Source organism: Rattus norvegicus, chromosome 6 (assembly GCF_036323735.1).
Source record: "Rattus norvegicus strain BN/NHsdMcwi chromosome 6, GRCr8, whole genome shotgun sequence".
In the NCBI taxonomy this organism is placed as follows: Eukaryota; Metazoa; Chordata; class Mammalia; order Rodentia; family Muridae; genus Rattus; species Rattus norvegicus.
The window spans coordinates 88,109,687-88,121,930 of NC_086024.1; the positions used below are offsets into that span (position 1 = coordinate 88,109,687).

The window sequence follows — 12,244 nt, forward strand, 5'->3', positions numbered from 1 at the left end:
CAGTTTAAGCTTTCTTGTTCTTTTTCTGATCTCTCATGTTAGATATTTATGGTAATTACATCGAAGTCATGGTCTATTCACATTTTCCTACAGATATTGATCTCAAGCAGAAGACAGTGGTCTTCTGTGGACTGGAAAATGGGAGACAAATTCAAAGGAAAGTGCTAATCAAGAGTCAACACAGTGTGTCTGTACAATTAACTAGAAGTGTAGTTATAGACACAGTGCTGAGGTTATATTCCAAGGCAGCTATTTGCTCTATATTTGCTTATTGATTTGTTGACTGATAGGTTTTCTGCAGTGCTAGGAGTCAAATCCACAGCCTTATGAATGTTAGGCCAGCACTCTGCAAAGCTATGCCTGGGCCTGTTTATTTTTAATGGAAACAATAGCCATTAAAGAACTTAGGCTAAGTGGTTGAAAACTATGAAGAGAACTGTTTGATATAAGTACAAAAGGCATCATACAAAGGTATTATTTTCACAATTGGAGAATTTTACAAATTGATTTCAGTAAATAAGACTGAAAATGTCTGTGGACACTCTCAAACACCACTCTCCTAATCTCAATAACTCAATGTTTAAGATAATATGTATGTTTTCTTGAAATAATATGAATATTACAGTACATTAAAATAGAAATATTTAAGGTACAATTTAAACTTAATTACAATTTATTGCTTACTAATAGAAGCAATAAATGTACCAGAAGGAACAAAAGAGATTAAAGATAATATGAACTTTAAAAATGGATAACATTAACTGTGTTCTCCAGACATCACTTTGACAAGATTTACAGACAGGAGTTAATTGCATTCTCAGGGTTTTCTTATTTGAAATATTCATAAACACAAACAAGATGAAACCTCATCATCCAGTGGGTTTTATTCAATAAATATTCACTTATGGGAACTTTAAACTGTGGCACTTCTCAGATTCAGACAGAATAAACATGGCAGTGAACAATCAATATTCTCATCTCCGGTCCTGAAAGACACAAATAAAATAATTTCAGTGTTCATTATGATTACAAAACTGTGAATGTGGGGAAAGAGATGGTATAGAATGTTAACAAAAGAAGAGTATGGAAGCTATTTGTAATCTCACTGTGTGAAAAGTATCAAGCAATATTTCTTCCTTTCAATTTCACTCTCCCAGGGATTAAAAAAGTTCTTAAGAAAAGCTTGCGATGCTAATTCTGTATCACATGGAAAGAAAATTCTCCTCTTTATAGTCATACAACTCCAATATTAACCATGAAACACATGTATACTTTCCCAGCAATATGATGAAATATATTGAGATTTATTTGGGCAAGGATTCTTAATCTTACAAATTGAGCAGGTTGAAAGAAGAAAAGATCCATTAGCTTTAAAATAGAATGTTATCAATAATGTTATTTTCATGAATGAGGTTATAGTTCAGTTTCCAACACTGATAACAACAGCAAAGCAGTAGCACTTTACTCTTAGTCTCCAGTTGAGATGTTCAACAAAGCATGCAATATCTTCCCAGACAAATACAACACATTTACAAAAGTATTAATATGGAGAGATCTTGCAAATTAACCATTCTGTATACTGGCTCAGCTCTTATTTATTTTCTGAAAAGAGATAAATGAAACTTCATTTTAGAAATTATGAGAGAGAGAGAGAGAGAGAGAGAGAGAGAGATTAAAGTCACTGGCCAAAGTTATCCAGAATACACTCCCAAAATTCAGTTCGTAAAGAAAATTTATCTGCTATTCTCACAAAGAATACTGACTGACTTTCTGCTCTCTTTCTGTTTAAACCAGCTAATTAAATGAGAGATTTATAATGGGGTTTCCTTTCAGTGTGTCTAAATATTCGGCTTTAAGCCAAAGTGGAACAGCACCAAGGCCAAAATATTCAACCATAAGTTTAAAATAGATAAGTTTTGAAATGTGTAAAAGTTAGCTGGGGTGATTAATATTCTGTTCTCAAAGTAAGTCATTTTTCTGTATAGTAATAAAATTTTAGAATTTCATTATTAGCTGTAAATCCAAGACAAAAAGCATAAAGAATCTTATGACATAAGCACTTGGCATTTAAGAATATATAGATTCTATTTAACAACCCCACAGGAAAAATACCTATGTTGAAAGTACAGGTCTGCCTAGTAAACTAAAGTAAATGAAAGAAGTTATTCAGTCCAATTGAGAAGGACACTTAATGGCTATTGCCATAAGAAACATTGGCAGTTACAGTAAACTAACTAGTGTAAAAGAAAACACACTGAATATACAATAGTAGATCCATTGAGGAAGGATTATGCTTTAAATGGCAACAGAGAAAAATAATTAAGCACTGACATTTGAAACAAGGGGGAGTTCTATTATCCAGAAACACATTTACAAAAAGACTCATATCTATCTACATTCTAGAAAAATCTAAACAATACAGGTATCTGATTGTCATACTTTGGCCTATGAATTAGTTCTTAGAACCCACATACCTACCCATAGACTGACTTGATCTCCCCTCTGCCTGCCTGTCTGCCTGCCTGTCTGTCTGTCTGTCTGTATGTATGTATGTATGTCTCTGTGTCTCTTTCTCTGTCTCTGTCTCTGTCTCTCTCCACCCTATACGCACAGGCAGCATAAAAATGATGAGTTTTCCACTTACCAATGTGAAAAAGTACAATTCAGTAATCTAAATGGCTTTTACCTTTTCTCTTCTCTATAACCCTTATTCCTCACGATCACACTGCCTTAGTCTAGGTTCATATAAGGTTACAAATTTCACAACAGCCTAGTAAACATGAAACAATCAAATATTACTAGAGAAGAGCCTGAAAGATCAGTATTGTGATCTTCATCTTAAAAATCTATTTAATATTTCAACTGAACTCTCAAATTCTGAATTTCTAGTACTCTGTTTAAAGGTTTCTGAAATTAGTATTATCTATTCTAGTGCCAAGTAACCTAGACAAGAAGAGCATAAAACACAAAAGCAAAAGTACTGCGAGTGCCAGTTAGAAAATCCCAACCTTATACTTTCTATTTGTCCTGAGTAACAGAACAAAGTATACTGAACAGAAAGAAGTGTCAGAGATGGATTATTGAAAATATAAGATTTACCACTATTTCATGGCTCTATCATAGCACTTAACAATATTACAGTTCTTCCATAAATATCTTACGACATTCCTTAAGTTACAAACTCTCTTAAACATAATCAGTTTTAACTAACAGAACTCTTCTACCTATATGATAAAATGTTCTGTAAAATATTCTGCATGTTATGGAGTGTACAACTTCTTGTGTGATATATTTGGATTAAATATATATTTAATATATATGCATAAATATGTATATAATGTATAAATATGTATATATATATACTATAATGTTCCCACATACCATTATAACTACACTCTTTTAGTAGGCAGACCATTTGATTAACTATCTTTTTAATTTATTTTTTTAACTTATTCATTTTATGTCTTGCTCATTGCTCCCCTCCCAGTCATCTGCTCCCACAATTACTTTCCCCACCTGTTCCCCCATCTCCTCTAACTATTAAGTTAAGGCTCTGGCATATATAAATGACCAATAAGTAAAAATATACCATATTGAACTTTCTGGATATTTCTTACTCACCAAACTAACTATGAGAGAACATTAGTACCAGTATAGAACCCATTTTCTATTACTATAATAAAATATTTGATATTGGGTACTTTATAAAAATTAGATTTAGACAATTCAAACTTTTGAAAATCCAGGAGCATCAAGCAGGCAGTCTACTCTCAGTTCTCATAAGGAGCCCACAGAAGATGAGTCACAATGACAGAAACACCTGGTAAGACAAGAAATCAAAGCAGTGCAGGCATCAGTCATTCTCTTTTGTAACAACACTTTAATTAAGTAAGCAGTATTCCTCCCAAAGAATAAACATTCCTTTCAGGAGAAATAACTTCAATGACCTAATTATCTTACTTTACGTTTCCTCTCCTAAACCTCCTCTAACCTCAGCATCACTATACCATAGACCAAGCTTCCAAACCATAAACTATTAAGAGTCACAACCACATTCAAGCAAGAGTAACTGCTAACCAAGCCTCAGATGCTGGAGTTCATGACTGAACTCTGAAGCAGAACACCAACGTTTGGAAAGTTCCAGAATATTCCAAAGTTTGATTCCAATTCCAACCCTTACCAGCTCCAAGATTGTAAACAAATTATGACCTACTCTCCTTTCAAATTCTTCATTCAGAAAAACAGAATCAGTGATGTTTATCATATATGATACAAGGAAACAATGTTCACACAGAACACTGTGAACCACAGAAAGTCACAGCCTCTATTACTACTGCTACTGATAGAAGAAGCAGGAAGAAGAAAGAGAAAAGAAAATGCTTGTTCTACTTTGAATGGTAGTAGACAGTTTCTTCAGAGAATCAGCCATGTCTCTTGTCGTGTTACTGAGGGTGTTGCAGGCACTCAATTAGAAAGGTCTGCTTCCTTTTTATGTTCAGTAACAGCGCCCTTACCGATTACAGAAAATTCACTGCCCTTAAAGTATACATAATTAGGTCTAATTTAATTAAGTTAAACCTTTTGCTGTGTCTCAAAAAATGAGTAATTGCTGAGCATTTATATATCAATTGCCACTGTCTTTAAAGGAATACTGTGATAATTTTATAATCATGTATGAAATTTAGGTACCTCCAAAATGCCAAGTAATTTTATGACATTCCACAGATAGAAGTAGAGTCTTCCTTGTGTTCATAATTATGAAATTAATGAAACTACTTTAAAATCCATCAAAGTTTCCAAGAAAAGAACAGTTAAAACACATACAGTTCAAGTTTGACCATTGAAAGAAATAGTTAAATATGGGCAAGAATATGAATAGATACTTTCACTATGCAAATTGACAGTAAAGGTACACACACACACACACACACACACACACATACAACACTGTGGTTTTACTATACACACTAGCTGGCTAAAATTAAGAACATCTGCAACAACAAAATTTGGAAGAAAATGTAATTGGTGGAATAGCACATATTGGTGAGAATTTAAGTCAGGATGTGGTAAGAATTTGGATTACGCAAGAGAGTGTTTATCTATCATGCATATACTGGGTTCAATCTTCAGTCCTACATAAAGTCAGGATGGGAATGCATGGTAATAATCCTAGCAGCTGGGACATGGTATCATGGAGATCAGAGGCTCAGTATCATCCACTACATACAGATATATGAGGCAATATCTCAAGAGCAAAGTTTAGAACATTTTAATAAGTGATTATATATTTAGCCTGTGATATAGTAATTGTAACTTCCCTGCTTTGAAAATACTAAATGGTCTGCCACTAAAAAAATTGTAACAATGTTTATAGTAACTTTATGCATGATATACAAAATAAAGCAGCCTAGATATAAAAATAATAAATTAAGCATTGATAAATAAAATAGAATTCCAGTTAATAAGTAGAGAGAAGCTAATACCCAAATGACAAGGGTGCATCTCAAACCACAAGACTTTACAAAAGTGTGCTTGCCATAGTATTATTTATACTGTGTTCTGGAAAAAAGTAATAGTTAACAAACAAGACTAATTATAAGCTCTGTCTGAGAAGGATGGAAGTAGTTGGGGAAAGGCATGGGGAAATCGTCTAGGACAGCAGAACTCTCCAGGATCTTATTTGATGGTGTACAATTAAGACTTCAGCATTAGAGTTTATGTAACACAAGAAAATGAAGATTAGACTTCTGGTTTCTGGCTGCGCCCAAGACTGAACCACTCCCACAGCCCTCTCTACCCAAATCCCGTGGGGAAGAGAGCTGGATTCTCAGAAGAGTGATCAATCCTGAGAGCCCAGAGGAGACTGACACTCCTGCCCACATTCCTTGCCCAAGAGGAACCTGCCTGGTGCCCTCTGGATATGGGAACCTAGGAGCAGAGAGGGGCAGGGCCCTTCCTGTTTCTGCCTGAGCCCAGAGCTGAAAGCCATTCATCAGGAGCACTGATACACCTGAGAGCAGAGGTAAGACCAACTCTTCTTCTCTAAGCAACTCGCCTGGAGGCTTTAGGACTCACAACCCAGAAGCAGTTCTCTGTTCCCAGATCCAGCTGAAAGAAAACAAGTCTACAGTAGTGCTGACACATGGGTTTACAGGAGGGTCAAGCCACTGTCAGAGAGAGCAAGACAAGCTAACACAAGAGACAATCTGATGGTGAGAGGCAAGCCCAGGAACCTAAGCAACCGAAACCAAGACTGCTTGGCATTATCAGAGCCCAGTTCTCCCACCAAAGCAAACACTGGATATCGGAAAACAAGATTTGGATTTAAAATCACATCTCATGATGATGATAGAGGACTTTAAGAAGGATATAAATAATAACTCCCTTAAAAAAAAAACACAGGACTACACAGGTAAATTAGTAGAAGCCCTTAAAGAGGAAACACAAAAATCCCTTAAAGAATTACAGGAAAACACAACCAAACAGGTGAAGGAATTGAACAAAATCATCCAGGATTTAAAAATGGAAATAGAACCAATAAAGAAATCACAAACGGAGACAATCCTGGAGATAAGAAACCTAGGGAAGAGATCAGGAGTCATAGATGCAAGCATCACCAACAGAATACAAGAGATAGAAGAGAGAATCTCAGGAGCAGAAGATACCATAGAAAACATCAAAACAATGGTCAAAGATAATGTAAAACGCAAAAAGCTCCTAGCCCAAACATCCAGGAAGTCCTTTACACAATGAGAAGAACAAACCTAAAGATAATAGGTATAGAAGAGAGCAAAGACTTCCAACTTAAAAGGCAAGTAAATATCTTCAACAAAATTATAGAAAACGTCTCTAACCTAAAGAGAGAGAGAGATGCCCATAGATGTACAAGAAGCCTACAGAACTCCGAATAGATTAGACCAGAAAAGAAATTCCTCCTGTCACATAATAGTCAAAGCACCAAACGCACAAAGCAAAGAAAGAGTATTAAATGCAGTAAGGGAAAAAAGGACAAGAGCAAATTAATTTGGAATAACAAAAACCCAGGAGAGTAAAAAATATCCTCAACAATAAAAGATCACTATCCCTGACCTCAAGCAATATTACAGAGCAATAATGATAAAAAAAAGTGTATGTTATTGGTACAGAGACAGGCAGGTAGTTCAAAGGAATAGAACTGAAGACCCAGAAGTAATCCCACACACCTATGGTCACTTGATCTTTGACAAAAGAACTAAAACGATCCAGTGGATAAAAAGATAGTATTTTCAGCTGGAGGTCAGAATGTAGAAGAATGCAAGTCGACCCATCCTTATTACCCTGTACAAAGCTTAAGTCAAAGTGGATCAAGGATCTCCACATAAAACCAGATACACTCAAACTAATAGAAGAAAAAGTGGGGAAGACCCTTGAACACATGGGCACAGGGGAAATTTTCCTGAACAAAACACCAATGGCTTATGCTCTAAGATCAAGAATGGACAGACAGGATCTCATAAAACTGCAAAGCTTCTGTAAGGCAAAGGATACTGTCATTAGGACAAAACTGCAACCAACGGATTGGGAAAAGATTTTTATCAATCCTACATCTGATAGAGGGCTAATATCCAAAATATACAAAGAACAAGAAGTTGGACTCCAGAGAGCCAAATAACCCTATATAATTCATAGACCACATGGACCTCAAGAAGAAGAAAGACCTAAGTGCCAAAGCTTCAATCCTTCTTAGAAGGGTGAACAGAATACTCACAGGAGGAAATATGGAGACAAAGTGTGGAGCAGAGAATTAAAGAAAGACCATCCAAAGACTGTCCCACCTGGGAACTCATCCCATATAGAGTCATTAAATCCAGACTCTACTGCAGGAAGGCCAGAAGTGAATGTTGATGAGAACCTGATAAAGCTGTCTCCTAAGAGGTTCTGCCAGATCCTGAGAAATACAGAGGCAGAAGCTTGCTGCACCCGACCATTGGACTGAGCACTGGGTCCAAAATGGAGGATTTGTAAAAAGGACTGAAAGAGCTGAAGGGGTTTGCAACCCCATAGGGAGAACAAAAATATCAACCTTCCAGACCCATCAGAAATCCCAAGGACTAAACCACCAACCAAAGAGTACACATGGAGGGACCCATGGCTCCAGCCATGTATGTAGCAGAGGATGGCATTCTCAGGTGTCAATGGAAGAAGAGGATCATGGTCCTGTGAAGGCTAGATTCCCCAATATAGGGGAATGCCAGAGTGGGGAAGGTAGTGAGTTGGTGGGGAAGCACCTTCATAGAAGCATGGGGAGGGGAGATGGGAGAGCAGGTTTATAGAAGGGAAACCAGGAAGTAGAATAACATTTGAAATGTAAATTAATTAAAATATCCAATAAAAGAAAAGAAAAATAACATATAAACAGTGTTTAGACAAATTTTAAGATATTGCCAATTCAGCACAGGAAAAATTTGATGGGATCCAGACACCACTCAAATATTTTGTCACTCCTATGCCAACTATATGGCTACTTAGGATGTTGCCTGCTGATTAAATACTAATGCTATACTTCAGGGTTCCTAGCAGTTTCAACCCCAGTCACTGTCTCTACTTGAAGGAAATATTCTTATTGCAAATTATGACATTTCTGCTAATTGTTTTGATGACCAGGTCTCTAAAATGTTTAGTGGAGCATGAGCCTTTTTGCTAACAGAAAATTTCAACAATAAAATAAATGTCCACTTAGTTATATAGGCCTCTTCTAGAAAAAAAATGGGGTACAGAGCTAAACAAAACATTCTCAGCTGAGGAATATCAAATGGCTGAAAAAATACCTAAGGGAATGTTCAACATCCTTAGTCATCAGGGAAGTGCAAATCAAAACAACCCCGAGATTCCTCCTCACGCCAGTCAGAATTGCTAAGATCAAAAACTCAGGTGACAACAGATGCTGGTGAGGATGTGGAGAAAGATGAACACTCCTCCATTGTTGGTGGGATTGCAGACTGGTACAATCATTCTGGAAGTCAGTCTGGAGGTTCCTTAGAAAATTGGACTTTGCGCTACCTGAGGACCCAGCTATACCTCTCCTGGGCATATATCCAAAAATGCCTAAACATATAACAAGGACACATGCTCTACTATGTTCATCGCAGCCTTATTTATAATAGTCAGAAGCTGGAAAGAACCCAGATGCCCTTCAACAAAAGAATGGATACGGGGCTGGGGATTTAGCTCAGTGGTAGAGCGCTTACCTAGGAAGCACAAGGCCCTGGGTTCGGTCCCCAGCTCCGAAAAAAGAAAAAAAAAAAAGAATGGATACAGAAAATGTGGTACATCTACACCATGGAGAAGTATTCAGCTATCAAAAAACAATGATTTCATAAAATTCAGAGGCAAATGGATGGAACTAGAAAATATCATCCTGAGTGAGGTAACCCAATCACACAAAAAAAGAGAAACCCCCCCCACACACATAAGTGGATATTAGCCCCAAAGCTCAAATTACCCAAGATACAATCCAAAGACCACATGAAGCTCAAGAAGAAGGACGACCGAAGTGTGTATGCTTTAATCATTCTTAAAAGGGGGAACAAAAATTCATAGGAGGGGATATGGAGTCAAAGTTTGGAGCAGAGACTGAAGGAATGTCCATTCAGAGCCTGCCCCACCTGAGGATACAGCCCATATATATACACCCACCATTACTAGATAATATCTATGAAGCCAAGAAGTTCATGCTCACAGGAACCTGTTATAGCTGTCTCCTGAGAGGCTCTGCCAGAGCATGACAAATACAGAGGTGAATGCTAGCAGCAAACCATTGAACTGAGAACAGAGTCCCTGTTGGAGGAATTAGAGAAATAATTGAAGGAGCTGAAGGGGCTTGCAACCCCATAAGAACAACAATGCCAACCAACCAGAGCTCCTAGGGACTAAACCACCATCCAAAGAGTACACCGCTCCAAAGAGACAGACTCATGGCTTCAGCTGCACACATGGCACAGGATGGCATTGTTGGGAACCTATGGGAGGAGAAGCCCTTGGTCCTGCCAAGACTGGAACCCCAGTGCAGAGGAATGTCAGGCAGGGAAGTGGAAATGGGGAGTGGTTGGGGAGGGAGAACACCCTTATAGAAGAAGGGGAGGGGAATGGGAGAGGGGGCTAATGTCCAGGAAACTAGGAAAGGGATAACATTTGAAATTTAAAACAAAATCCAATTTTAAAAAGGAGAAAAGAAAATGAAGACTGTAATAACCACTGGACTCTGTTTCCCTACATGCATTAGGAACTCCGTAGGAAGAAACATAATAATTCATCAATATATTTTGAAATGTATTAAATTTAGATGGCTTAGTGCCATCTAAAGCCAGATGGCTTAGTGTGTGTGTCTCATACATTGATATATCTATAAAAATCCCTGGACATGGGTATGTAGATGTTCCCATTGATATTTTTGGGGTTTCCTATATGTTCAACTTTTTCATGGTACAATACTGGATAAAATTTTACTGTAAATTGTATTAGCTTTATTCTTAATTCAATTATAATCCAAATGACAATTTCCTTGATATTGGTGGTAGGCCAGTATTAATTCATCCTATATGTAACTTTACAATTAATTACATTTTTAAAAGAAGAAATAAATATGTTGAATTGAAGCCTAAACTGAGACAGATATTTTACATGGTATATGGTCAGTGAAACTGATACAACGGAAGAGGAAAGGTATGTTTTTCCAGTACTTAAAGCCCTCCAAATACCAACACACCTATCTCTTTGACAGCACATGGCGATCTTGTATTCAGTACATATGAGTACATACCAGAGACAGATTAAGCAAGCCAACTTCAGACTTAGTACTACTAATTAACACTACTTTTAAATGATTATGTGAATTAGGTTCTAAAATGAAATTACTTTTACAAAGCGACAAAGTTAACATTTTCGTCTTAGGATATTATAATCTATTCAACAACCATGACATAGTAAAACTTCATGAATGGTGCAAAACATATCTAATATGGATCAATTTTATCTTCATTTTCCACTGCCATGCTAATTTATTGTGAATTTGCTCTATGTTCAATACATATGAGGGAATCAAAATTTAGTTCTGTTATCTTGGGACTCTTATTACAAGACTGAAAGTAAATTATAAATGTATAAATTATAAAATAGAAGAATCCAGTATCCTGCACTCAGAGAAATAGATGGCAGAATTGAATGCAACAGGACCATCAGATCACACAAAATAAAAAACATTTATTGACAAGTTTACAAGCTTCTTTAAAAATATTTAGTATGAATGATTATTAAGAGAAATATGAATTTGGGGCTTTTTTCTCCTTACTCACAAACTCAAGAAGCCATGCTGAGAACAATGTAAAAATAACTGTTTCTTTAGTAACACAATTTCCTTTTTGCAGAATATTTGCCCACCTTGATTTCTATATATGACCCAGGCATTAGCTTTTCTCAAGAAAGGATCAGTCCCAACTCCTTATGACATAGACGGTGTTTTCTTTTTAGTACACTGCTCAAAAATAAGGTATGGATATGTTAAATGGGATTTGTCACTCTGTCATAAAACAGAAGTTATGTCTCCTATATAGACCTGACTTTAAGACCTGACTATATATACCAACTTTTAAGTTTCTGCTCAAAGGCTCCAGACTATGATATGGCGCCCATACAAGCCAGGAACAACAAAGGTCTCAAAATCAAATCTTGCTTGTTTTAACAAAGATTTTTGACAACAAAAATGCTAATTTAATTTGACATGGAATTTTCACTTTTCTCACACAAGGATTCAAATGTGAAAAAAATAAAAATGTTTATGTATAAGATATTAGCAGATTGACTGCCTCCTCTGACTATTACTGTTACAAATGTATAGATGAGTGAGGATAGTATAGATAATGTAGAGATGAGTAAGGTAGTACAGAAGTTGCCAAAGGGAGGAAAGGGGAAGCAGAAAGTGATGTAATTATATTTTAATTAAAATGTATAAAATAAATATCAAAACAATGTTAGCAGAACTCCATTGAGTAAATAAGCTCCATTTCTTATCAATAGTTAAATTCTTTCAAACTACTTAATAGTCATGAAATAAAATGCAACCACATCATTCATACAAACAAGAGAGAGAGAGAGAGAGAGAGAGAGAGAGAAATGTAAATAGAATCAAACTCTTAAGCATAGATACTAAAGACTAAAGGTAAAAGGTAACTTGGTGCCATTTTAGACATGTTAAATTTGTATTTTCTTA

At 36.2% G+C, this 12,244-nt stretch overlaps 1 long non-coding RNA gene across 2 annotated transcripts; it reads right to left on the reverse strand.

Moving 5' to 3' along the window:
* Positions 1 to 869: 869 nt before the first annotated feature.
* LOC103692643 (uncharacterized) lies at positions 870 to 4,369 on the reverse strand. Of its 2 annotated transcripts, XR_005505979.2 has the most exons (3): positions 4,078 to 4,112; positions 3,733 to 3,820; positions 870 to 986 (listed from the first exon to the last, which is right to left on the reverse strand). It is a non-coding gene; the product is annotated as an uncharacterized LOC103692643 (long non-coding RNA). The 2 variants fall into 2 exon arrangements; XR_010052695.1 differs by having other exon boundaries at positions 3,733 to 4,369.
* Positions 4,370 to 12,244: the final 7,875 nt, after the last annotated feature.